A 23,802-nucleotide genomic window follows, 5' to 3' on the forward strand; every position below is an offset into this window, starting at 1 on the left:
TTCATTCAAAAAACTGTTAAAATTCAATTTTACATTTAGAAATCGTCACGGATTTTGTATCTTGAAGAAAAAAAACATGCGATTTTTTCGGTACACTTTTGAATGCATTTTTTTCTGGACAAATTTTTGACCGAATTTAGCTTAAATACACATAAAATAATCATTATAAGCGATTTCATCTCGATTGATCAATAAATAAAAATGTACCTCGAATTTTAATAGAATTTTCAAAATCGACGTTTCTTGACCAGAGAAGCACATTTTGAAGTTTTTCACTATTTTCAAATATAATCACTGAAACCATTACTTTTGTACTTTCTGCTTTAATTCATGCAAATGTAACGATATTCATTCAAAAAACTGTTCAAATTCAATTTTTATTAAGAAATCGTTGTCACGGATTTTGTATCTTGAAGAAAAAAAACATGCGATTTTTTCGGTACTTTTTTGAATGTATTTTTTTCTGGACAAATTTTTGACCGAATACAGCTTATTTACCTATATAATACTCATTTAAAGTGATTTCATCTCGATTGATCAATAAATAAAAATGTACCTCGATTTTTTATAACATTTTCAAAATCGACGTTTCTCGACCAGAGAAGCACAATTTAGTTTTTTTTCGCTATTTTCAAATATAATCACAGAAACCATTAATTTGTACTTTTTGTTTAATTCAAGCAAATATAACGATATTCATTCATAAAACTGTTCAAATTCAATTATCAATAAGAAATCGTTGTCACGGATTTTGTATCTTGAAGAAAAAAAACATGCGATTTTTTCGGTACACTTTTGAATGCATTTTTTTCTGGACAAATTTTTGACCGAATTCAGCTTATTTACCTATAAAATACTCATTAAAAGTGATTTCATCTCGATTGATCAATAAATAAAAATGTACCTTGATTTTTAATAACATTTTCAAAATCGACGTTTCTTGACCATAGAAGCACTTTTTGAGAATTTTTTCACTATTTTCAAATATAACCGCTGAAACCATAGTTTTTGTACTTTTTGCTTTTTTGTGGTTCGAGCCCAATAGGGAACGTTGGTGTGAAGTAACGTAAAAAGCCAAAGTGTTTCCACAATACGACCATTTAATTTATGGGCTTCCGTGGCGCAATGGCTAGCAAGTTTAGCTGTTAACCGAAAGGTTGGTGGTTCGAGCACATCCGGGAGCGTTGTTGTGAGGTCTCAGAGGTAACGTAAAAAGGCAAAGTTTTTCCAAAATACCTGACGACCATTCAATTTTTGGGCTTCTGTTGCGTAATGGTTAGCGCGTTCGGCTGTTAACCGAAAGGTTGGTAGTTCGAGCACACCCAGGAGCGGTGTTGTGAGGTATCAGATGTAACGTAAAAAGCCGAAGTTTTTCCACAATACCTGACGAACATTTAATTTTTGGGCTTCCGTGGCGCCTTTTTAGCGCATTCGGCTGTTATCCGAAAGGTTGGTGGATCCAGCACACCCGGGAGCGGTGTTGTGAGGTCTCAGATGTAACGTAAAAAGCCAAAGTGTTTCCACAATACCTGACGACCATTTAATTTATGGGCTTCCGTGGCGCAATGGCTAGCAAGTTTAGCTGTTAACCGAAGGGTTGGTGGTTCGAGCACATCCGGGAGCGTTGTTGTGAGGTCTCAGAGGTAACGTAAAAAGGCAAAGTTTTTCCAAAATACCTGACGACCATTCAATTTTTGGGCTTCTGTTGCGTAATGGTTAGCGCGTTCGGCTGTTAACCGAAAGGTTGGTAGTTCGAGCACACCCAGGAGCGGTGTTGTGAGGTATCAGATGTAACGTAAAAAGCCAAAGTTTTTCCACAATACCTGACGAACATTTAATTTATGGGCTTCCGTGGCGCAATGGCTAGCACGTTTAGCTGTCAATAAAAAGGTTGGTGGATCGAGCACATCCGGGAGCGGTGTTGTGAAACTTTAGAAGTAACGTAAAAAGTCAAAGTTTTTCCACAATACCTGGCGAACATTTAATTTTTGGGCTTCCGTGGCGCAATGGTTAGCGCGTTCGGCTGTTAACCGAAAGGTTGGTGGATCGAGCACACCCGGGAGCGGTGTTGTGAGGTCTCAGATGTAACGTAAAAAGCCAAAGTTTTTCCACAATACCTGACGAACATTTAATTTATGGGCTTCCGTGGCGCAATGGCTAGCACGTTTAGCTGTCAATCAAAGGGTTGGTGGTTCGAGCACATCCGGGAGCGGTGTTGTGAGGTCTCAGAAGTAACGTAAAAAGCCGAAGTTTTTCCACAATCCCTGACGACCATTTAATTTCCGGGCTTCCGTGGCGCCTTTTTAGCGCGTTCGGTTGTTACCCGAAAGGTTGGTGGTTCGAGCACACCCGGGAGCGGTGTTGTGGGGTCTCAGATGTAGCGTAAAAAGCCATAATTTTTCCACAATACCTGACGACCATTTTTATTTTGGGCTTCCGTTGCGCAATGGTTAGCGCGTTCGGCTGTTAACCGAAAGGTTGGTGGATCGAGCACACCCGGGAGTGGTGTTGTGAGGTCTCAGATGTAGCGTAAAAAGTCATAAATTTTCCACAATACCTGACGACCATTTAATTTTTGGGCTTCCGTTGCGCAATGGTTAGCGCGTTCGGCTGTTAACCGAAAGGTTGGTAGTTCGAGCACACCCAGGAGCGGTGTTGTGAGGTATCAGATGTAACGTAAAAAGCCAAAGTTTTGTCCACAATACCTGACGAACATTTAATTTTTGGTTAGAGCGTTCAGCTGTTAACCGAAAGGTTGGTGGTTCGAGCCCACCCGAGAGTGTAGGTGTGAAGTTTTATAAGTAACGTAAAAAGTCAAAGTTTTTCCACAATACCTGACAACCATTTATTTTCTAAGCTTCCTTGGCTCAATGGTTAGCACGTACACAGAAAAAAAAGTGTTTAGAAACTAAAGACTTGCCTAAACACGAAAATGCAACAGATATTTTATCATGTTTAAAAACACTCATGTTTAAATAAGAATGGTGTTTAGGTTTGCAACACCTTATGTTTAGGTTCAAAATGTGTTGATCGCTTGTCATATCTAGTATTTAAAGATGTTTAAGGTAGTATATGTCATGTTATTGTGCTTTGATGCTTAGTAACAAAACGTGTTTACACGATTATATGCCTAGTTGTATAACATGTTTTCAGGATTATATGTTTAGGTTTGAAACACGACTAAAGGTTTATAAGCTTAGCTTCCTATCATGTTTATGGGTTTATAAGCTTAGTTTTAAAGATATTTGCAGGTTTATCTTGAATTATTTTGAATGGTGTTACGACCTGCGTCGCTTTATATACATAGGTTGAAATAATTGCTGCTAAATAAGATACATTGTTTTCAGAAAAACCCGTGCCGCTCCTCGTGGGAAAACACAATTTCCGTTGAGCTTCAACTTAGCTTAATTTAAACACTTTAGTAAGATTGTGCCGAGTCCCAGTCAACCGAACCAACCCCATTCTACTGAAAAACTCTCACTTTGGAGGATTTACGATGCTGTAAAATGGGAAAATCCGATTGCACCGAAAAACCCTCACTTCCCGATCGGATTTAAACTAAATTAACTTAAAACAATTCACGGCCTACGTAAAATGAACACTAGATCCAAACATTTTCTAAATTATTATTTTAGAACTAAGGATTATAAGAACGAAATAGTAATAAATCAGCAATATATGAAATAATAAAATCAATTGCTAATATTGATTTATTTTTTTATGTTATATTCATTATGAAAATACTTTAAGCCAGCCGTTTTACTGTACTTGAAGTGTATAACCGCCCCAAAGAGGAAGAGACGTCCTAACCAAACCAAACCAAACCTAACCGAACAGTAACTTTTTGGAAAAGGCATATTATTTGAGAAGTCAATGAAGATAAACATCAATATTTTGGAAAAGGCGTAACAATGTTAAATGATTTATATAACATTACTAACCTAACCTGGTTTTGAACAAAAACGTTTTATTGGACGAAATTGTTTTTGTTTAATGCCAGGGATAGATAGACTTTTTTTAAGACGGAATAAACAATGTTTGGCCTTTACTTCAGTCCGACTCATAGACGAGTATATAGTCCCTTCCTTCAACACGTAACCAAAAAATTAAATTATCTTATTGGCTCACAAAAACTACGTATTGGTGACGTTGCTGACGGGGAGGGCCAAAAATACGTAATTCCTGTTTACCTCTATCGCCATGACTACGACCCCTCTTGCGTTGTACCATAGCCCACTCGATCACGCGCGTCACGCCGCAAGCTGCTCGCGCTATAGCTATAGAGCGCGGATCGAGTGGGCTATGGTTCTACAGATAAGCATCTTCACAGGGGTTCAAAATGGAGCCGTCTAAATGCGATGGTCCGGTAATTATCCGGGAATAGTTTTTAATAGCAATTAAGAAGGTACTTAGTGAATTTGGTGCCGGTGTTTGGATTTGGAGTACATCTGTAAAGGTGAAAATTGTTCGCTAATTCTTTCTTAAGCCAATCATTTCTACTATCCTCATGATTTTGTAAACGAATTTGATTAAGTTAACCAAGGCTTAGTGAATGGTCAGGAGTTTTGTGAGCTTAGTGTTTGGTTAAAACCTGTTCGTGCTGTAATATCTATGAAGACTTTTACTCAATTCTAACTCACTTTTAATTTTCTTGGGTCTTCCCTGTTTTTTTTCAGTTGCAAGCCCTATGTCTTGTGTAACTTCCATTTTTAAACGATGTTATTTCAATAATTATAATCCGAACCCATTCCAACTTGGCAGACGAATGGGCAGACGATGTTTATTTGACCCGGATATACATACAACACCATAACAAACATAAGACCCGCCTCTTCTTTCATACCCCTCCGTCACGGGTAAGTGGGTTGTGGACTAGGACGCGCACCCGAATAACCCTGTTACCCATTCCGTCTTAAAAAAGTCTATCTATCCCTGTTAATGCTTAACCCAAGTCCAATTTTCACTTTTTTGTATACTGTTATATTATATACAGTATTTAGAAGACACGGTGGTGATAACTTACCGAGGTCGTTTTTTATTATCATCTTGTTGCATAGTCGTCAAATATTGGCGTTTCCAAGGCAGCACGAATGTATTGAAAACACTAGCACTTTTGAGGTCGCTTAATTCGACAAATAGCGTCGTTTGAATTGTAAATACCAACACCCACGGTTGGGCTAAATTCATAAGAAACTTTGGCGGGATTTGGTCTAATGGAATTCTGCGCAATGGGAATATACCTATTTAAACAAATCTAGCCGACCTGTTGGAAATGTTGTTCTAGTATTAAAGCCAAGAAAGCTTATTTATTCTTCATGTCAAACCATCACTTTAAACATATATTTTGCTCAAAATTTGAGTCAAGGAAGTCCTTTTCTCAATATAAAGTGAAAGTCATTGTGACCTACATTATGAATATAGCCACAAGGTGTTAGATTATTCACCTAGTGGTAAAATATACCTCCACTTTTTAGTTGTTTTTCTAAAATATTATAATTCTTCTTAAAATAAAGATTTACAAACATTTAAGCTATATACCAACGTATTAAAAACATGTTACGTTAAATAACACCTGGTAAGCGTTGATGTTTAGCTTAGTGTTAAGATTATTCTGTGTTTTACTCTTAAACGTGATAAAATAAGAAGTGTTCCTCTTTGGAACACATTTAAAGGATCCTTACACTGTTAGAAAAAAAGGTGTTTCATGGGTGTTCGGAAATACCTTGAGGTGATTATAAACTCTTTTTAGAGTTTTTTTTAACTGAGATGGTGTTTTATCCGTAAAAAGGTGCTCGTTGACTCTTTTAAGGTATTTTCTAAGGAAATGGTGATTCACTGGTACGTATAAACACCTTTAGGTGTTAATTGACCCTTATCAAATTTTTTTTTAAAACGAAAATGGTGTTTTTAATATAAATCTGTTTGAATGGTGCGAATAAACACCTTTGGGCTTTACTTAACACTGTTTAGCTGATATGGTGTTTTTTTAAGTGAAAGGTTTTTGATATGACCTTAGATTGAAATCACCTATTAATTCAACCTGCATAGTGAAGCATCCTAAAAATATCCCAAATATTTTAAAAATTGCTTTGGACTTCCTTATACAAATAATTTGAGGGAATTCATACTTATTATGATTTTTCAATCATTTGAAAACAATTCTCGAAGAGTTCAATATGCTGGAATGTCTTGGAATTAGAGTAATTCATAAAAATTACTTTAATTTCCCCTTGAGACAGGTTTTTATCTCTCCGAGTGACGATGACGTCACGGAGAGGTATTACACTGGACGTATCTGTGTGTCTGAGATGAAACAGAACTTTATAGCTACACAACTACTATAAAAATCGTAATGCCGAAAAAAATTTAAAATATTTCCATTTAATATTCTGCAAAAAGATAATGTTATCGTTTTGTAAGATATCTTTTCATCCTACTCGCTTTATTTTAACTTTGATATGTGTAGCGTTTCTTCATTACTCGTTCTATATAAACTCTCACTTTTGTCACTCCAAAGAAAGAAGTTTAACTTAAATAATTAAATAAATATAAGTGATATTAATTATTTTAATAGTCAGTATTTTACGTTAATTATAGTTAAGTCGGTTTAAGAAACTTAATTCCTAAAATAATTTTAAACAAAGCTATCTTTAACGTTATACTTCTAGGGAACACCTATATCAGAACTTTTGTAAATTAAGGGTATAAAGGTCATTGATTCACACTAAGAGATAAGAAAACGCGCAATTGCGAGAACCTTTGGTGGAAGCTCTGCCATTCGGAGGCTCGACATTTCTCATAACCCTAACCGCTCGCCGCGTGTGGCGTATGTGGAGTACACGAAAGACTATTGCATGGTGTTGTTGTAAGAAGCCATTAGATACCGGTTGGCATTGGGTGAAACAATTGGTGGTTAGACAGTAGATGAAGATGTAACGGGTAGTTAATGATTGACCTTAACTAAGTTGGATATAGCAACGAAGTAACATTTTTCGAATTTCTGTATACTGCGAACGCGGTCCGGAAATTGCTTCGATTTGCCAACTGCGAACACGGTGTCAGACAGACACACAGAAACGTCCAGTGCAATACCCCTCCGTGACGTCATCGTCACTCGGAGAGGTAAAAATTCTACTTCATTAAGCAATCTCCACACTTGTTTTTCTAATGGTATATACGACATACAAGTTTATCTGTACTTATTGTCTTCTGACAACACCATCATATAGTCTTCTGTGTATACCACATACACGCCAAACTGGAACATTGGCTTCTACTCCATTACCATCGTTGGGATTAAGATGTACGCGCGATCGGCTTAAGTTACGAGAAACGACTAGTCTCCCAATGGCAGGGCTTCGACCAAAGGTCCACTCAATTGCGCTTATTCCTACCATTTGTCAATCAATCGCCTTATATACCCTAAATTTCCAAAAATTGTGTAAACGGTTTACGCTAGAAGTCAAACTTCAACAATAGCTATGTTTAAAATCATTTTAAGAAAAACGTTCTTAAAACCACTTAACTAGAATTAAGCTAAAATACTTACGATTAAAAAAATTAATATCATTTATATTTATTTAAATATTTAAGATAATTTTCTTTCTTCGGAACCACACAAGTGAAAGTTTATATAGAACGAGTAATGAAGATTGCATCTGAGTCGAAACACTACACGCATATCAGGAGCAGGATAAAATTATATCTTACAAAACCATAACATTTTCTTATTGTAGAATATTAAATGAAAATATGTTAAATATGTTTCGGCATTACGATTCCTTAAGTAGTTTTGTAGCTATAAAGCTCTGTTTCATTTCAATATTCCAAGAAGATCTTTTATATTAATATATCGAATTTGGTGTTTACTTTTTAATTCAGCTTTACTACATTTATATACAGTGTAAACATGAAATTTAACTTTCCTAGTTTCACTAAATGTTACTTCTAAATATTTTGGTAAGCGTTGTTCGGATTGGTTCCTTAAATTCGTGTGTATTTGAGGAGGTCTTGACGGTTCACAGTGAGCCAAAAATTAAATACACATTTAAATGATGTAAAACAGGTCCTAAAATAGAACTATTGAGGATATACAGTAAAGGTTAAACGTAACCATTTCACACGCATCAATTCTTACACGGTTGAATAAGGCTTACAGCAGAAAAAACATTTACCCTTAATCCACTGGGTTTGAGCAGCAGATTTTGAGCAGCTATTTTGAAAGACTAATCTATGGTAACTCATGTGTTTTGAAAAAAATAATTTCAAAAAACACCAATTACAGAGTCTATAGACACCTTTTTGGTATAATTATAATCCTCTATTAAGGGTGATGTTTTAAACGTAACAGGAATTAAAAAGCACCAACGTCAAGGGAATTTAAAAACACCAAATTAGTCTCAAAAAGACCTTTTTTTTAAAGGGTTTATTAACACTTTTTCTGGTATTAATATACACCTCTATTCAAAGTGATTTAAACACCTAACAGGATATAAAAAGCACCTTCAGAGAAGGTTTTATTTCGCACCGTTTTCAAAGGTGCGTATTGACATCCTCTCGAATGGTGCTTTTAAACACCAATAGGGGTGCTGCTGGGGATGCATTAGGAAACACCTCTAAAGGTGTCAAACAGTTCCATTTTTTTTAACAGTGTAGAGAAACGGAGATGTAATTAGACATCAACATTGAAGCAAAAAACATTACCTCACACCAATGTTTAACTTTATAACATGTTCAGATGTTGCAAACCTAAACACTTTTTTTGCGTAGGGCTGTTAACCGAAAGGTTGATGGTTCGAGCTTACACGGGAGCGGTGTTGTGAGGTCTCCTATGTAACGTAAAATGTCAAACTTTTTCCACAATACCTGACGAACATTTAATTTTTGGGCTTCCGTGGCCCAATGGTTAGCGCGTTCAGCTGTTAACTGAAAGGTCGGTGGTTCGAGCCCACCCGGAAACGATGGTGTGAAAATTTAGAAGTAACGTAAAAAGTCAAAGCTTTTCCGCAATACCTCACGACCAGTTAATTTCTGAGATTCCGTGGCTCAATGGTTAGCGCGTTGGGTTGTTATCCGAAAGGTTTGTGGTTCGAGCTCACCCGGGAGCGGTGTTGTGGAGTCTCAGATGTAGCGTAAAAAGCCGAAGTTTTTCCACAATACCTGACGACCATTTAATTTATGGGCTTCCGTTGCGCAATGGTTAGCGCGTTCGGCTGTTAACCGAAAGGTTGGTGGATCGAGCACACCCGGGAGCGGTGTGGTGAGGTCTCAGATGTAACGTAAAAAGCCAAAGTTTTGCCACAATACCTGACGACCATTTAATTTCCGGGCTTCCGTTACGCCTTTTTAGCGCGTTCGGCTGTTATCCGAAAGGTTGGTGGTTCGAGAACACCCGGGAGCGGTGTTGTGGGGTTTTCAAATGTAGCGTAAAAAGTCATAATGTTTCCACAATACCTGACGACCATTTAATTTTTGGGCTTCTGTTGCGCAATGGTTAGCGCGTTCGGCTGTTAACCGAAAGGTTGGTAGTTCGAGCACACCCAGGAACGGTGTTGTGAGGTATCAGATGTAACGTAAAAAGCCAAAGTTTTACCAAAATACCTGACGTACATTTAATTTTTGGGCTTCCGTGGCGCCTTTTTAGCGCGTTCGGCCGTTATCCGAAAGGTTGGTGGTTCGTGCACACCCAGGAGCGGTATTGTGGGGTCTCAGCCATAATTTTAATTAAATTCAAATTATTAAATAGCACTCTCGGCAACGGCTATATCACGCTGAAAACACCGGTACTCCTCCGATCACCGAAGTTAAGCAGCGTCGAGCGCAGTCAGTACTTGGGAACACTTCGTGCCGTTGGCTTTTTCCTTTTTGTTTCCTCTTTTAAATTCCACGAGATATGAAAAAGCAAACATATCTTCTTTTTGTTATTGTTTTATAAAGATGAAGGTTAATTAAATTCAAATTATTAACGGCCATATCACGCTGAAATCACCGGTTCTCGTCCGATCACCGAAGTTAAGCAGCGTCGAGCGAAGTCAGTTCTTGGGAGGGAGACCAATTAGGAACACGGCGTGCCGTTGGCTTTCTCACTTTTTTTTCCTCTTTTAAATTTTAATAGATATGAAAAAAGCAAACATATTTTCTTTTTGTTATTGTTTTAGAAAGATGAAGGTTAATTTGTCTCACTTAATTTAAATTCGAATTATTAACTAGGACTCTCGGCAACGGCCATATCACGCTGAAAACACCGGTTCTCGTCCGATCACCGAAGTTAAGCAGCGTAAAGCGCAGTCAGTACTTGGGAACACTTCGTGCCGTTGGCTTTTTCCTTTTTGTTTCCTTTTTAAATTCCAACAGATATGAAAAAAGCAAACACATCTTCATTTTGTTATTGTTTTATAAAGATGAAGGTTAATTAAATTCAAATTATTAACTAGCGCTCTCGGCAACGGCCATATCACGCTGAATACACCGAATCTCGTCCGATCACCGACGTAAAGCAGCGTCGAGCGCTGTCAGTACTTGGGAGGGAGACCACTTAGGAACACTGCTTGCCGTTGGCTTTTTCACTTTTTTTTCCTCTTTTAAATTCCAATAGATATGAAAAAAGCAAACACATTTTCTTTTTGTTATTGTTTTAAAAAGATGAAGGTTAATTTGTCTCACTTACTTTAAATTCGAATTATTAACAAGCACTCTCGGCAACGGCCATATCACGCTGAAAACACCGGTTCTCGTCCGATCACCGAAGTTAAGCAGCGTCGAGCGCAGTCAGTACTTGGGAGGGAGACCACTTTGGAACAGTGCGTGCCGTTGGCTTTTTCACTTTTTTTCCTCTTGTAAATTCCAATAGATATGAAAAAAGCAAACATATTTTCTTTTTGTTATTGTTTTAGAAAGATGAAGGTTAATTTGTCTCACTTAATTTAAATTCGAATTATTAACTAGCACTCTCGGCAACGGCCATATCACGCTGAAAACACCGGTTCTCGTCCGATCACCGAAGTTAAGCAGCGTCGAGCGCAGTCAGTACTTGGGAACACTTCGTGCCGTTGGCTTTTTCCTTTTTGTTTCCTTTTTAAATTCCAACAGATATGAAAAAAGCAAACACATCTTCATTTTGTTATTGTTTTATAAAGATGAAGGTTAATTAAATTCAAATTATTAACTAGCGCTCTCGGCAACGGCCATATCACGCTGAATACACCGAATCTCGTCCGATCACCGACGTAAAGCAGCGTCGAGCGCTGTCAGTACTTGGGAGGGAGGCCACTTAGGAACACTGCTTGCCGTTAGCTTTTTCACTTTTTTTTTTGTCTTTTAAATTCCAATAGATATGAAAAAAGCAAACACATTTTCTTTTTGTTATTGTTTTAAAAATATGAAGGTTAATTTGTCTCACTTACTTTAAATTCGAATTACTAACTAGCACTCTCGGCAACGGCCATATCACGCTGAAAACACCGGTTCTCGTCCGATCACCGAAGTTAAGCAGCGTCGAGCGCAGTCAGTACTTGGTAGGGAGACCACTTAGGAACAGTGCGTGCCGTTGGCTTTTTCACTTTTTTTCCTCTTGTAAATTCCAATAGATATGAAAAAAGCAAACATATTTTCTTTTTGTTATTGTTTTAGAAAGATGAAGGTTAATTTGTCTCACTTAATTTAAATTCGAATTATTAACTAGCACTCTCGGCAACGGCCATTTCACGCTGAAAACACCGGTTCTCGTCCGATCACCGAAGTTAAGCAGCGTCGAGCGCAGTCAGTACTTGGGAGGGAGACCACTTAGGAACAGTGCGTGCCGGTGGCTTTTTCACTTTTTTTTCCTATTTTAAATTCCAATAGATATGAAAAAAGCAAACATATTTTCTTTTTGTTATTGTTTTTAAAAGATGAAGGTTAATTTGTCTCACTTAATTTAAATTCGAATTATTAACTATCAATCTCGGAAACGGCCTTATCACGCTGAAAACACCGGTTCTCATCCGATCACCGAAGTTAAGCAGCGTCTAGCGCAATCAGTACTTGGGAGGGAGACCACTTAGGAACACTGCGTGCCGTTGGCTTTTTCACTTTTTATTTCCTCTTTTAAAATCCAATAGATGTGAAAAAAGCAAACATATTTTCTTTTTGTTATTGTTTTAAAAAGATGAAGGTTAATTTGTCTCACTTAATTTAAATTCGAATTATTAACTAGCGCTCTCGGCAACGGCCTTATCACGCTGAAAACACCGGTTCTCATCCGATCACCGAAGTTAAGCAGCGTCTAGCGCAGTCAGTACTTGGGAGGGAGACCACTTAGGAACACTGCGTGCCGTTGGCTTTTTCACTTTTTATTTCCTCTTTTAAAATCCAATAGATGTGAAAAAAGAAAGCATATTTTCTTTTTGTTATTGTTTTAGAAAGATGAAGGTTAATTTGTCTCACTTAATTTATATTCGAATTATTAACTAGCGCTCTCGTCAACGGCCATATCACGCTGAAAACACCGGTTCTCGTCCGATCACCGAAGTTAAGCAGCGTCGAGCGCAGTCAGTACTTTTGAACACTGCGTGCCGTTGGCTTTTTCCTTTTTGTTTCCTCTTTTAAATTCCACCAGATATGTAAAAAGCAAACATATCTTCTTTTTGTTAATGTTTTATAAAGATGAAGGTTAATTAAATTCAAATTATTAACTAGCACTGTCGGCAACGGCCATATCACGCTTAATACACCGGTTATCGTCCGATCACCGAAGTTAAGCAGCGTCGAGCGTAGTCAGTACTAGGGAGGGAGACCACTTAGGAACACTGCGTGCCGTTGGATTTTTCACTTTTTTTCCTCTTTTAAATTCCAATAGATATGAAAAAAGCAAACATATTTTCTTTTTGTTATTGTTTTAGAAAGATGAAGGTTAATTTGTCTCACTTAATTTATATTCGAATTATTAACTAGCACTCTCGGCAACGGCCATATCACGCTGAAGTCACCGGTTCTCGTCCGATCACCGAAGTTAAGCAGCGTCGAGCGCACTCAGTACTTGGGAACACTTCGTGCCGTTGGCTTTTTCCTTTTTGTTTCCTCTTTTAAATTCCACCAGATATGAAAAAAGCAAACATATCTTCTTTTTGTTATTGTTTTATAAAGATGAAGGTTAATTTAATTCAAATTATTAACTAGCACTCTCGGCAACGGCCATATCACGCTGAATACACCGAATCTCGTCCGATCACCGACGTTAAGCATCGTCGAGCGCAGTCTGTACTTGGGAGGGAAACTACTTAGGAACACTGCTTGCCGTTAGCTTTTTCACTTTTTTTTTCTTTTAAATTCCAATAGATATGAAAAAAGCAAACATATCTTCTTTTTGTTATTGTTTTATAAAGATGAAGGTTAATTAAATTCAAATTATTAACTAGCACTGTCGGCAACGGCCATATCACGCTTAATACACCGGTTATCGTCCGATCACCGAAATTAAGCAGCGTCGAGCGCAGTCGGTACTAGGGAGGGACACCACTTAGAAACAGTGCGTGCCGTTGGCTTTTTCACTTTTTTTCCTCTTTTAAATTCCAATAGATATGAAAAAAGCAAACATATTTTCTTTTTGTTATTGTTTTAGAAAGATGAAGGTAAATTTGTCTCACTTAATTTATATTCGAATTATTAACTAGCACTCTCGGCAACGGCCATATCACGCTGAAAACACCGGTTCTCGTCCGATCACCGAAGTTAAGCAGCGTCGAGCGCAGTCACTACTTTTGAACACTGCGTGCCGTTGGCTTTTTCCTTTTTGTATCCTCTTTTAAATTCCACCAGATATGTAAAAAGCAAACATATCTTCTTTTTGTTATTGTTTTATAAAGATGAAGGTTAATTAAATTCAAATTATTAACTAGCACTGTCGGCAACGGCCATATCACGCTTAATACACCGGTTTTTGTCCGATCACCGAAGTTAAGCAGCGTCGAGCGCAGTCAGTACTAGGGAGAGAGACCACTTAGGAACAGTGCGTGCCGTTGGCTTTTTCACTTTTTTCTCCTCTTTTAAATTCCAATAGATATGAAAAAAGCAAACATACTTTCTTTTTGTTATTGTTTTAAAAAGATGAAGGTTAATTTGTCTCACTTAATTTAAATTCGAATTATTAACTAGCGCTCTCGGCAACGGCCATATCACGCTGAATACACCGAATCTCGTCCGATCACCGACGTTAAGCAGTGTCGAGCGCTGTCAGTACTTGGGAGGGAGGCCACTTAAAAACACTGCGTGGAGTTGGCTTTTTCACTTTTTTTTCCTCTTTTAAATTCCAATAGATATGAAAAAAGCAAACTTATTTTCTTTTTGTTATTGTTTTAAAAAGATGAAGGTTAATTTGTCTCACTTAATTTAAATTCGAATTATTAACTAGCGCTCTCGGCAACGGCCATATCACGCTGAAAACACCGGTTCTCATCCGATCACCGAAGTTAAGCAGCGTCGAGCGCAGTCAGTACTTCGGAGGGAGACCACTTAGGAACACTGCTTGCCGTTAGCTTTTTTTCACTTTTTTTTGTCTTTTAAATTCCCATAGATATGAAAAAAGCAAACACATTTTCTTTTTGTTATTGTTTTAGAAAGATGAAGGTTAATTTGTCTCACTTAATTTAAATTCGAATTATTAACTAGCACTCTCGGCAACGGCCATATCACGCTGAAAACACCGGTTCTCGTCCGATCACCGAAGTTAAGCAGCGTCGAGCGCAGTCAGTGCTTGGGAGGGTGACCACTTAGGAACAGTGCGTGCCGTTGGCTTTTTCACTTTTTTTTCCTATTTTAAATTCCAATAGATATGAAAAAAGCAAACATATTTTCTTTTTGTTATTGTTTTAGAAAGATGAAGGTTAATTTGTCTCACTTAATTTATATTCGAATTATTAACTAGCACTCTCGGCAACGGCCATATCACGCTGAAAACACCGGTTCTCGTCCGATCACCGAAGTTAAGCAGCGTCGAGCGCAGTCAGTGCTTGGGAGGGAGACCACTTAGGAACAGTGCGTGCCGTTGGCTTTTTCACTTTTTTTTCCTATTTTAAATTCCAATAGATATGAAAAAAGCAAACATATTTTCTTTTTGTTATTGTTTTAAAAAGATGAAGGTTAATTTGTCTCACTTAATTTAATGTCGAATTATTAACTAGCACTCTCGGCAACGGCCATATCACGCTGAAAACACCGGTTCTCGTCCGATCACCGAAGTTAAGCAGGGTCGAGCGCAGTCAGTGCTTGGGAGGGAGACCACTTAGGAACAGTGCGTGCCGTTGGCTTTTTCACTTTTTTCTCCTCTTTTAAATTCCAATAGATATGAAAAAAGCAAACATACTTTCTTTTTGTTATTGTTTTAAAAAGATGAAGGTTAATTTGTCTCACTTAATTTAAATTCGAATTATTAACTAGCGCTCTCGGCAACGGCCATATCACGCTGAATACACCGAATCTCGTCCGATCACCGACGTTAAGCAGTGTCGAGCGCTGTCAGTACTTGGGAGGGAGGCCACTTAGGAACAGTGCGTGCCGTTGGCTTTTTCACTTTTTTTTCCTATTTTAAATTCCAATAGATATGAAAAAAGCAAACATATTTTCTTTTTGTTATTGTTTTAGAAAAATGAAGGTTAATTTGTCTCACTTAATTTATATTCGAATTATTAACTAGCACTCTCGGCAACGGCCATATCACGCTGAAAACACCGGTTCTCGTCCGATCACCGAAGTTAAGCAGCGTCGAGCGCAGTCAGTGCTTGGGAGGGAGACCACTTAGCAACAGTGCGTGCCGTTGGCTTTTTCACTTTTTTTTCCTCTTGTAAATTCCAATAGATATGAAACAAGCAAACATATTTTCTTTTTGTTATTGTTTTAGAAAGATGAAGGTTAATTTGTCTGACTTAATTTAAATTCGAATTATTAACTAGCACTCTCGGCAACGGCCCTATCACTCTGAAAACACCGGTTCTCGTCCGATCACCGAAGTTAAGCAGCGTCGAGCGCAGTCAGTGCTTGGGAGGGAGACCACTTAGGAACAGTGCGTGCCGTTGGCTTTTTCACTTTTTTTTCCTATTTTAAATTCCAATAGATATGAAAAAAGCAAACATATTTTCTTTTTGTTATTGTTTTAGAAAGATGAAGGTTAATTTGTCTCACTTAATTTATATTCGAATTATTAACTAGCACTCTCGGCAACGGCCATATCACGCTGAAAACACCGGTTCTCGTCCGATCACCGAAGTTAAGCAGGGTCGAGCGCAGTCAGTGCTTGGGAGGGAGACCACTTAGGAACAGTGCGTGCCGTTGGCTTTTTCACTTTTTTCTCCTCTTTTAAATTCCAATAGATATGAAAAAAGCAAACATACTTTCTTTTTGTTATTGTTTTAAAAAGATGAAGGTTAATTTGTCTCACTTAATTTAAATTCGAATTATTAACTAGCGCTCTCGGCAACGGCCATATCACGCTGAATACACCGAATCTCGTCCGATCACCGACGTTAAGCAGTGTCGAGCGCTGTCAGTACTTGGGAGGGAGGCCACTTAGGAACACTGCGTGCAGTTGGCTTTTTCACTTTTTTTTCCTCTTTTAAATTCCAATAGATATGAAAAAAGCAAACTTATTTTCTTTTTGTTATTGTTTTAAAAAGATGAAGGTTAATTTGTCTCACTTAATTTAAATTCGAATTATTAACTAGCGCTCTCGGCAACGGCCATATCACGCTGAAAACACCGGTTCTCATCCGATCACCGAAGTTAAGCAGCGTCGAGCGCAGTCAGTACTTCGGAGGGAGACCACTTAGGAACACTGCTTGCCGTTAGCTTTTTTTCACTTTTTTTTTGTCTTTTAAATTCCCATAGATATGAAAAAAGCAAACACATTTTCTTTTTGTTATTGTTTTAGAAAGATGAAGGTTAATTTGTCTCACTTAATTTAAATTCGAATTATTAACTAGCACTCTCGGCAACGGCCATATCACGCTGTAAACACCGGTTCTCGTCCGATCACCGAAGTTAAGCAGCGTCGAGCGCAGTCAGTGCTTGGGAGGGTGACCACTTAGGAACAGTGCGTGCCGTTGGCTTTTTCACTTTTTTTTCCTATTTTAAATTCCAATAGATATGAAAAAAGCAAACATATTTTCTTTTTGTTATTGTTTTAGAAAGATGAAGGTTAATTTGTCTCACTTAATTTATATTCGAATTAATAACTAGCACTCTCGGCAACGGCCATATCACGCTGAAAACACCGGTTCTCGTCCGATCACCGAAGTTAAGCAGCGTCGAGCGCAGTCAGTGCTTGGGAGGGAGACCACTTAGGAACAGTGCGTGCCGTTGGCTTTTTCACTTTTTTTTCCTATTTTAAATTCCAATAGATATGAAAAAAGCAAACATATTTTCTTTTTGTTATTGTTTTAAAAAGATGAAGGTTAATTTGTCTCACTTAATTTAATGTCGAATTATTAACTAGCACTCTCGGCAACGGCCATATCACGCTGAAAACACCGGTTCTCGTCCGATCACCGAAGTTAAGCAGGGTCGAGCGCAGTCAGTGCTTGGGAGGGAGACCACTTAGGAACAGTGCGTGCCGTTGGCTTTTTCACTTTTTTCTCCTCTTTTAAATTCCAATAGATATGAAAAAAGCAAACATACTTTCTTTTTGTTATTGTTTTAAAAAGATGAAGGTTAATTTGTCTCACTTAATTTAAATTCGAATTATTAACTAGCGCTCTCGGCAACGGCCATATCACGCTGAATACACCGAATCTCGTCCGATCACCGACGTTAAGCAGTGTCGAGCGCTGTCAGTACTTGGGAGGGAGGCCACTTAGGAACACTGCGTGCAGTTGGCTTTTTCACTTTTTTTTCCTCTTTTAAATTCCAATAGATATGAAAAAAGCAAACTTATTTTCTTTTTGTTATTGTTTTAAAAAGATGAAGGTTAATTTGTCTCACTTAATTTAAATTCGAATTATTAACTAGCGCTCTCGGCAACGGCCATATCACGCTGAAAACACCGGTTCTCATCCGATCACCGAAGTTAAGCAGCGTCGAGCGCAGTCAGTACTTCGGAGGGAGACCACTTAGGAACACTGCTTGCCGTTAGCTTTTTTTCACTTTTTTTTGTCTTTTAAATTCCCATAGATATGAAAAAAGCAAACATATTTTCTTTTTGTTATTGTTTTAGAAAGATGAAGGTTAATTTGTCTCACTTAATTTAAATTCGAATTATTAACTAGCACTCTCGGCAACGGCCATATCACGCTGAAAACACCGGTTCTCGTCCGATCACCGAAGTTAAGCAGCGTCGAGCGCAGTCAGTGCTTGGGAGGGTGACCACTTAGGAACAGTGCGTGCCGTTGGCTTTTTCACTTTTTTTTCCTATTTTAAATTCCAATAGATATGAAAAAAGCAAACATATTTTCTTTTTGTTATTGTTTTAGAAAGATGAAGGTTAATTTGTCTCACTTAATTTATATTCGAATTATTAACTAGCACTCTCGGCAACGGCCATATCACGCTGAAAACACCGGTTCTCGTCCGATCACCGAAGTTAAGCAGCGTCGAGCGCAGTCAGTGCTTGGGAGGGAGACCACTTAGCAACAGTGCGTGCCGTTGGCTTTTTCACTTTTTTTTCCTCTTGTAAATTCCAATAGATATGAAACAAGCAAACATATTTTCTTTTTGTTATTGTTTTAGAAAGATGAAGGTTAATTTGTCTGACTTAATTTAAATTCGAATTATTAACTAGCACTCTCGGCAACGGCCCTATCACTCTGAAAACACCGGTTCTCGTCCGATCACCGAAGTTAAGCAGCGTCGAGCGCAGTCAGTGCTTGGGAGGGAGACCACTTAGGAACAGTGCGTGCCGTTGGCTTTTTCACTTTTTTTCCTATTTTAAATTCCAATAGATATGAAAAAAGCAAACATATTTTCTTTTTGTTATTGTTTTAAAAAGATGAAGGTTAATTTGTCTCACTTAATTTAAATTCGAATTATTAACTAGCACTCTCGGCAACGGCCATATCACGCTGAAAACACCGGTTCTCATCCGATCACCGAAGTTAAGCAGCGTCGAGCGCAGTCAGTACTTCGGAGGGAGACCACTTAGGAACACTGCTTGCCGTTAGCTTTTTCACTTTTTTTTTGTCTTTTAAATTCCCATAGATATGAAAAAAGCAAACACATTTTCTTTTTGTTATTGTTTTAAAAAGATGAAGGTTAATTTGTCTCACTTATTTTAAATTCGAATTATTAACTAGCACTCTCGGCAACGGCCATATCACGATGAAAACACCGGTTCTCGTTCGATCACCGAAGTTAAGCAGCGTCGAGCGCAGTCAGTACTTGGGAGGGAGACCACTTAGGAACAGTGCGTGCCGTTGGTTTTTTCACTTTTTTTTCCTCTTGTAAATTCCAATAGATATGAAACAAGAAACATATTTTCTTTTTGTAATTGTTTTAGAAAGATGAAGGTTAATTTGTCTCACTTAATTTAAATTTTAATTATTAACTAGCACTCTCGGCAACGGCCATATCACGCTGAAAACACCGGTTCTCGTCCGATCACCGAAGTTAAGCAGCGTCGAGCGCAGTCAGTACTTGGGAGGGAGACCACTTAGGAACAGTGCGTGCCGTTGGCTTTTTCACTTTTTTTTCCTATTTTAAATTCCAATAGATATGAAAAAAGCAAACATATTTTCTTTTTGTTATTGTTTTAGAAAGATGAAGGTTAATTTGTCTCACTTAATTTATATTCGAATTATTAACTAGCACTCTCGGCAACGGCCATATCACGCTGAAAACACCGGTTCTCGTCCGATCACCGAAGTTAAGCAGGGTCGAGCGCAGTCAGTGCTTGGGAGGGAGACCACTTAGGAAAAGTGCGTGCCGTTGGCTTTTTCACTTTTTTTTCCTATTTTAAATTCCAATAGATATGAAAAAAGCAAACATATTTTCTTTTTGTTATTGTTTTAGAAAGATGAAGGTTAATTTGTCTCACTTAATTTATATTCGAATTATTAACTAGCACTCTCGGCAACGGCCATATCACGCTGAAAACACCGGTTCTCGTCCGATCACCGAAGTTAAGCAGGGTCGAGCGCAGTCAGTGCTTGGGAGGGAGACCACTTAGGAACAGTGCGTGCCGTTGGCTTTTTCACTTTTTTTTCCTATTTTAAATTCCAATAGATATGAAAAAAGCAAACATATTTTCTTTTTGTTATTGTTTTAAAAAGATGAAGGTTAATTTGTCTCACTTAATTTAAATTCGAATTATTAACTAGCACTCTCGGCAACGGCCATATCACGCTGAAAACACCGGTTCTCATCCGATCACCGAAGTTAAGCAGCGTCGAGCGCAGTCAGTACTTCGGAGGGAGACCACTTAGGAACACTGCTTGCCGTTAGCTTTTTCACTTTTTTTTTGTCTTTTAAATTCCCATAGATATGAAAAAAGCAAACACATTTTCTTTTTGTTATTGTTTTAAAAAGATGAAGGTTAATTTGTCTCACTTATTTTAAATTCGAATTATTAAGTAGCACTCTCGGCAACGGCCATATCACGATGAAAACACCGGTTCTCGTCCGATCACCGAAGTTAAGCAGCGTCGAGCGCAGTCAGTACTTGGGAGGGAGGCCACTTAGGAACACTGCTTGCCGTTAGCTTTTTCACTTTTTTTTTTGTCTTTTAAATTCCAATAGATATGAAAAAAGCAAACACATTTTCTTTTTGTTATTGTTTTAAAAAGATGGTTAATTTGTCTCACTTACTTTAAATTCGAATTATTAACTAGCACTCTCGGCAACGGCCATATCACGCTGAAAACACCGATTCTCGTCCGATCACCGAAGTTAAGCAGTGTCGAGCGCAGTCAGTACTTGGGAGGGAGACCACTTAGGAACAGTGCGTGCAGTTGGCTTTTTCACTTTTTTTTCCTCTTTTAAATTCCAATAGATATGAAAAAAGCAAACTTATTTTCTTTTAGTTATTGTTTTAGAAAGATGAAGGTTAATTTGTCTCACTTAATTTATATTCGAATTATTAACTAGCACTCTCGGCAACGGCCATATCACGCTGAAAACAGCGGTTCTCGTCCGATCACCGAAGTTAAGCAGGGTCGAGCGCAGTCAGTGCTTGGGAGGGAGACCACTTAGAAAAAGTGCGTGCCGTTGGCTTTTTCACTTTTTTTTCCTATTTTAAATTCCAATAGATATGAAAAAAGCAAACATATTTTCTTTTTGTTATTGTTTTAAAAAGATGAAGGTTAATTTGTCTCACTTAATTTAAATTCGAATTATTAACTAGCACTCTCGGCAACGGCCATATCACGCTGAAAACACCGGTTCTCATCCGATCACCGAAGTTAAGCAGCGTCGAGCGCAGTCAGTACTTCGGAGGGAGACCACTTAGGAACACTGCTTGCCGTTAGCTTTTTTTCACTTTTTTTTTGTCTTTTAAATTCCCATAGATATGAAAAAAGCAAACACATTTTCTTTTTGTTATTGTTTTAAAAAGATGAAGGTTAATTTGTCTAACTTATTTTAAATTCGAATTATTAACTAGCACTCTCGGCAACGGCCATATCACTCTGAAAACACCGGTTCTCGTCCGATCACCGAAGTTAAGCAGCGTCGAGCGCAGTCAGTGCTTGGGAGGGAGACCACTTAGGAACAGTGCGTGCCGTTGGCTTTTTCACTTTTTTTTCCTATTTTAAATTCCAATAGATATGAAAAAAGCAAACATATTTTCTTTTTGTTATTGTTTTAGAAAGATGAAGGTTAATTTGTCTCACTTAATTTAAATTCGAATTATTAACTAGCACTCTCGGCAACGGCCATATCACGCTGAAAACACCGGTTCTCGTCCGATCACCGAAGTTAAGCAGCGTCGAGCGCAGTCAGTACTTGGGAGGGAGGCCACTTAGGAACACTGCTTGCCGTTAGCTTTTTCACTTTTTTTTTTGTCTTTTAAATTCCAATAGATATGAAAAAAGCAAACACATTTTCTTTTTGTTATTGTTTTAGAAAGATGAAGGTTAATTTGTCTCACTTAATTTAAATTCGAATTATTAACTAGCACTCTCGGCAACGGCCATATCACGCTGAAAACACCGGTTCTCGTCCGATCACCGAAGTTAAGCAGGGTCGAGCGCAGTCAGTGCTTGGGAGGGAGACCACTTAGGAACAGTGCGTGCCGTTGGCTTTTTCACTTTTTTTTCCTATTTTAAATTCCAATAGATATGAAAAAAGCAAACATATTTTCTTTTTGTTATTGTTTTAAAAAGATGAAGGTTAATTTGTCTCACTTAATTTAATGTCGAATTATTAACTAGCACTCTCGGCAACGGCCATATCACGCTGAAAACACCGGTTCTCATCCGATCACCGAAGTTAAGCAGCGTCGAGCGCAGTCAGTACTTCGGAGGGAGACCACTTAGGAACACTGCTTGCCGTTAGCTTTTTCACTTTTTTTTTTGTCTTTTAAATTCCCATAGATATGAAAAAAGCAAACACATTTTCTTTTTCTTATTGTTTTAAAAAGATGAAGGTTAATTTGTCTCACTTATTTTAAATTCGAATTATTAACTAGCACTCTCGGCAACGGCCATATCACTCTGAAAACACCGGTTCTCGTCCGATCACCGAAGTTAAGCAGCGTCGAGCGCAGTCAGTGCTTGGGAGGGAGACCACTTAGGAACAGTGCGTGCCGTTGGCTTTTTCACTTTTTTTTCCTATTTTAAATTCCAATAGATATGAAAAAAGCAAACATATTTTCTTTTTGTTATTGTTTTAAAAAGATGAAGGTTAATTTGTCTCACTTAATTTAAATTCGAATTATTAACTAGCACTCTCGGCAACGGCCATATCACGCTGAAAACACCGGTTCTCATCCGATCACCGAAGTTAAGCAGCGTCGAGCGCAGTCAGTACTTCGGAGGGAGACCACTTAGGAACACTGCTTGCCGTTAGCTTTTTCACTTTTTTTTTTGTCTTTTAAATTCCAATAGATATGAAAAAAGCAAACACATTTTCTTTTTGTTATTGTTTTAAAAAGATGGTTAATTTGTCTCACTTACTTTAAATTCGAATTATTAACTAGCACTCTCGGCAACGGCCATATCACGCTGAAAACACCGATTCTCGTCCGATCACCGAAGTTAAGCAGCGTCGAGCGCAGTCAGTACTTGGGAGGGAGACCACTTAGGAACAGTGCGTGCAGTTGGCTTTTTCACTTTTTTTTCCTCTTTTAAATTCCAATAGATATGAAAAAAGCAAACTTATTTTCTTTTAGTTATTGTTTTAAAAAGATGAAGGTTAATTTGTCTCACTTAATTTATATTCGAATTATTAACTAGCACTCTCGGCAACGGCCATATCACGCTGAAAACACCGGTTCTCGTCCGATCACCGAAGTTAAGCAGCGTCGAGCGCAGTCAGTACTTTTGAACACTGCGTGCCGTTGGCTTTTTCCTTTTTGTTTCCTCTTTTAAATTCCACCAGATATGTAAAAAGTAAACATATCTTCTTTTTGTTATTGTTTTATAAAGATGAAGGTTAATTAAATTCAAATTATTAACTAGCACTGTCGGCAACGGCCATATCACGCTTAATACACCGGTTTTTGTCCGATCACCGAAGTTAAGCAGCGTCGAGCGCAGTCAGTACTAGGGAGGGAGACCACTTAGGAACAGTGCGTGCCGTTGGCTTTTTCACTTTTTTCTCCTCTTTTAAATTCCAATAGATATGAAAAAAGCAAACATACTTTCTTTTTGTTATTGTTTTAAAAAGATGAAGGTTAATTTGTCTCAC

At 37.9% G+C, this 23,802-nt stretch overlaps 3 non-coding genes and 50 pseudogenes across 3 annotated transcripts; all 53 read left to right on the top strand.

The window, feature by feature from the left end:
* Positions 1 to 9,752: 9,752 nt before the first annotated feature.
* LOC149589875 (5S ribosomal RNA) lies at positions 9,753 to 9,855 on the top strand (annotated as a pseudogene).
* Positions 9,856 to 9,960: 105 nt separating this feature from the next.
* On the top strand, positions 9,961 to 10,079 carry LOC149589876 (5S ribosomal RNA; annotated as a pseudogene).
* A 137-nt stretch (positions 10,080 to 10,216) lies between these two features.
* Positions 10,217 to 10,319, top strand: LOC149589877 (5S ribosomal RNA; annotated as a pseudogene).
* Positions 10,320 to 10,440: 121 nt separating this feature from the next.
* On the top strand, positions 10,441 to 10,559 carry LOC149589878 (5S ribosomal RNA; annotated as a pseudogene).
* Positions 10,560 to 10,696: 137 nt separating this feature from the next.
* On the top strand, positions 10,697 to 10,815 carry LOC149589879 (5S ribosomal RNA). Its single transcript, XR_016379631.1, has one exon. It is a non-coding gene; the product is annotated as a 5S ribosomal RNA (ribosomal RNA).
* Positions 10,816 to 10,951: 136 nt separating this feature from the next.
* Positions 10,952 to 11,054, top strand: LOC149589880 (5S ribosomal RNA; annotated as a pseudogene).
* Positions 11,055 to 11,432: 378 nt separating this feature from the next.
* On the top strand, positions 11,433 to 11,551 carry LOC149589881 (5S ribosomal RNA). The gene has a single exon (XR_016379579.1). It is a non-coding gene; the product is annotated as a 5S ribosomal RNA (ribosomal RNA).
* Positions 11,552 to 11,687: 136 nt separating this feature from the next.
* LOC149589882 (5S ribosomal RNA) lies at positions 11,688 to 11,806 on the top strand (annotated as a pseudogene).
* Positions 11,807 to 11,943: 137 nt separating this feature from the next.
* On the top strand, positions 11,944 to 12,062 carry LOC149589883 (5S ribosomal RNA; annotated as a pseudogene).
* Positions 12,063 to 12,200: 138 nt separating this feature from the next.
* LOC149589884 (5S ribosomal RNA) lies at positions 12,201 to 12,319 on the top strand (annotated as a pseudogene).
* A 138-nt stretch (positions 12,320 to 12,457) lies between these two features.
* LOC149589885 (5S ribosomal RNA) lies at positions 12,458 to 12,560 on the top strand (annotated as a pseudogene).
* A 122-nt stretch (positions 12,561 to 12,682) lies between these two features.
* On the top strand, positions 12,683 to 12,801 carry LOC149589886 (5S ribosomal RNA; annotated as a pseudogene).
* Positions 12,802 to 12,937: 136 nt separating this feature from the next.
* Positions 12,938 to 13,040, top strand: LOC149589887 (5S ribosomal RNA; annotated as a pseudogene).
* A 361-nt stretch (positions 13,041 to 13,401) lies between these two features.
* LOC149589888 (5S ribosomal RNA) lies at positions 13,402 to 13,520 on the top strand (annotated as a pseudogene).
* A 136-nt stretch (positions 13,521 to 13,656) lies between these two features.
* Positions 13,657 to 13,759, top strand: LOC149589889 (5S ribosomal RNA; annotated as a pseudogene).
* A 122-nt stretch (positions 13,760 to 13,881) lies between these two features.
* LOC149589890 (5S ribosomal RNA) lies at positions 13,882 to 14,000 on the top strand (annotated as a pseudogene).
* A 393-nt stretch (positions 14,001 to 14,393) lies between these two features.
* Positions 14,394 to 14,512, top strand: LOC149589891 (5S ribosomal RNA; annotated as a pseudogene).
* Positions 14,513 to 14,650: 138 nt separating this feature from the next.
* Positions 14,651 to 14,769, top strand: LOC149589892 (5S ribosomal RNA; annotated as a pseudogene).
* Positions 14,770 to 14,906: 137 nt separating this feature from the next.
* Positions 14,907 to 15,025, top strand: LOC149589893 (5S ribosomal RNA; annotated as a pseudogene).
* A 137-nt stretch (positions 15,026 to 15,162) lies between these two features.
* LOC149589894 (5S ribosomal RNA) lies at positions 15,163 to 15,281 on the top strand (annotated as a pseudogene).
* A 137-nt stretch (positions 15,282 to 15,418) lies between these two features.
* LOC149589895 (5S ribosomal RNA) lies at positions 15,419 to 15,537 on the top strand (annotated as a pseudogene).
* A 137-nt stretch (positions 15,538 to 15,674) lies between these two features.
* Positions 15,675 to 15,793, top strand: LOC149589896 (5S ribosomal RNA; annotated as a pseudogene).
* A 137-nt stretch (positions 15,794 to 15,930) lies between these two features.
* LOC149589897 (5S ribosomal RNA) lies at positions 15,931 to 16,049 on the top strand (annotated as a pseudogene).
* A 137-nt stretch (positions 16,050 to 16,186) lies between these two features.
* Positions 16,187 to 16,305, top strand: LOC149589898 (5S ribosomal RNA; annotated as a pseudogene).
* A 137-nt stretch (positions 16,306 to 16,442) lies between these two features.
* LOC149589899 (5S ribosomal RNA) lies at positions 16,443 to 16,561 on the top strand (annotated as a pseudogene).
* A 137-nt stretch (positions 16,562 to 16,698) lies between these two features.
* LOC149589900 (5S ribosomal RNA) lies at positions 16,699 to 16,817 on the top strand (annotated as a pseudogene).
* A 139-nt stretch (positions 16,818 to 16,956) lies between these two features.
* On the top strand, positions 16,957 to 17,075 carry LOC149589901 (5S ribosomal RNA; annotated as a pseudogene).
* Positions 17,076 to 17,212: 137 nt separating this feature from the next.
* LOC149589902 (5S ribosomal RNA) lies at positions 17,213 to 17,331 on the top strand (annotated as a pseudogene).
* A 137-nt stretch (positions 17,332 to 17,468) lies between these two features.
* Positions 17,469 to 17,587, top strand: LOC149589903 (5S ribosomal RNA; annotated as a pseudogene).
* A 137-nt stretch (positions 17,588 to 17,724) lies between these two features.
* Positions 17,725 to 17,843, top strand: LOC149589904 (5S ribosomal RNA; annotated as a pseudogene).
* Positions 17,844 to 17,980: 137 nt separating this feature from the next.
* Positions 17,981 to 18,099, top strand: LOC149589905 (5S ribosomal RNA; annotated as a pseudogene).
* A 138-nt stretch (positions 18,100 to 18,237) lies between these two features.
* Positions 18,238 to 18,356, top strand: LOC149589906 (5S ribosomal RNA; annotated as a pseudogene).
* Positions 18,357 to 18,493: 137 nt separating this feature from the next.
* LOC149589907 (5S ribosomal RNA) lies at positions 18,494 to 18,612 on the top strand (annotated as a pseudogene).
* Positions 18,613 to 18,749: 137 nt separating this feature from the next.
* Positions 18,750 to 18,868, top strand: LOC149589908 (5S ribosomal RNA; annotated as a pseudogene).
* Positions 18,869 to 19,004: 136 nt separating this feature from the next.
* Positions 19,005 to 19,123, top strand: LOC149589909 (5S ribosomal RNA; annotated as a pseudogene).
* A 137-nt stretch (positions 19,124 to 19,260) lies between these two features.
* Positions 19,261 to 19,379, top strand: LOC149589910 (5S ribosomal RNA; annotated as a pseudogene).
* A 136-nt stretch (positions 19,380 to 19,515) lies between these two features.
* On the top strand, positions 19,516 to 19,634 carry LOC149589911 (5S ribosomal RNA). Its single transcript, XR_016379620.1, has one exon. It is a non-coding gene; the product is annotated as a 5S ribosomal RNA (ribosomal RNA).
* A 137-nt stretch (positions 19,635 to 19,771) lies between these two features.
* On the top strand, positions 19,772 to 19,890 carry LOC149589912 (5S ribosomal RNA; annotated as a pseudogene).
* Positions 19,891 to 20,027: 137 nt separating this feature from the next.
* On the top strand, positions 20,028 to 20,146 carry LOC149589913 (5S ribosomal RNA; annotated as a pseudogene).
* A 137-nt stretch (positions 20,147 to 20,283) lies between these two features.
* LOC149589914 (5S ribosomal RNA) lies at positions 20,284 to 20,402 on the top strand (annotated as a pseudogene).
* A 137-nt stretch (positions 20,403 to 20,539) lies between these two features.
* On the top strand, positions 20,540 to 20,658 carry LOC149589915 (5S ribosomal RNA; annotated as a pseudogene).
* A 135-nt stretch (positions 20,659 to 20,793) lies between these two features.
* Positions 20,794 to 20,912, top strand: LOC149589916 (5S ribosomal RNA; annotated as a pseudogene).
* A 137-nt stretch (positions 20,913 to 21,049) lies between these two features.
* LOC149589917 (5S ribosomal RNA) lies at positions 21,050 to 21,168 on the top strand (annotated as a pseudogene).
* Positions 21,169 to 21,305: 137 nt separating this feature from the next.
* LOC149589918 (5S ribosomal RNA) lies at positions 21,306 to 21,424 on the top strand (annotated as a pseudogene).
* A 139-nt stretch (positions 21,425 to 21,563) lies between these two features.
* LOC149589919 (5S ribosomal RNA) lies at positions 21,564 to 21,682 on the top strand (annotated as a pseudogene).
* Positions 21,683 to 21,819: 137 nt separating this feature from the next.
* On the top strand, positions 21,820 to 21,938 carry LOC149589920 (5S ribosomal RNA; annotated as a pseudogene).
* A 138-nt stretch (positions 21,939 to 22,076) lies between these two features.
* LOC149589921 (5S ribosomal RNA) lies at positions 22,077 to 22,195 on the top strand (annotated as a pseudogene).
* A 137-nt stretch (positions 22,196 to 22,332) lies between these two features.
* LOC149589922 (5S ribosomal RNA) lies at positions 22,333 to 22,451 on the top strand (annotated as a pseudogene).
* A 138-nt stretch (positions 22,452 to 22,589) lies between these two features.
* Positions 22,590 to 22,708, top strand: LOC149589923 (5S ribosomal RNA; annotated as a pseudogene).
* Positions 22,709 to 22,845: 137 nt separating this feature from the next.
* LOC149589924 (5S ribosomal RNA) lies at positions 22,846 to 22,964 on the top strand (annotated as a pseudogene).
* A 135-nt stretch (positions 22,965 to 23,099) lies between these two features.
* Positions 23,100 to 23,218, top strand: LOC149589925 (5S ribosomal RNA; annotated as a pseudogene).
* Positions 23,219 to 23,355: 137 nt separating this feature from the next.
* Positions 23,356 to 23,458, top strand: LOC149589926 (5S ribosomal RNA; annotated as a pseudogene).
* Positions 23,459 to 23,580: 122 nt separating this feature from the next.
* LOC149589927 (5S ribosomal RNA) lies at positions 23,581 to 23,699 on the top strand (annotated as a pseudogene).
* Positions 23,700 to 23,802: the final 103 nt, after the last annotated feature.

This window comes from Phalangium opilio, unplaced genomic scaffold, assembly GCF_054372755.1.
Source record: "Phalangium opilio isolate 3A_F unplaced genomic scaffold, DU_Popi_V2 ptg000505l_1, whole genome shotgun sequence".
NCBI lineage: Eukaryota > Metazoa > Arthropoda > Arachnida > Opiliones > Phalangiidae > Phalangium > Phalangium opilio.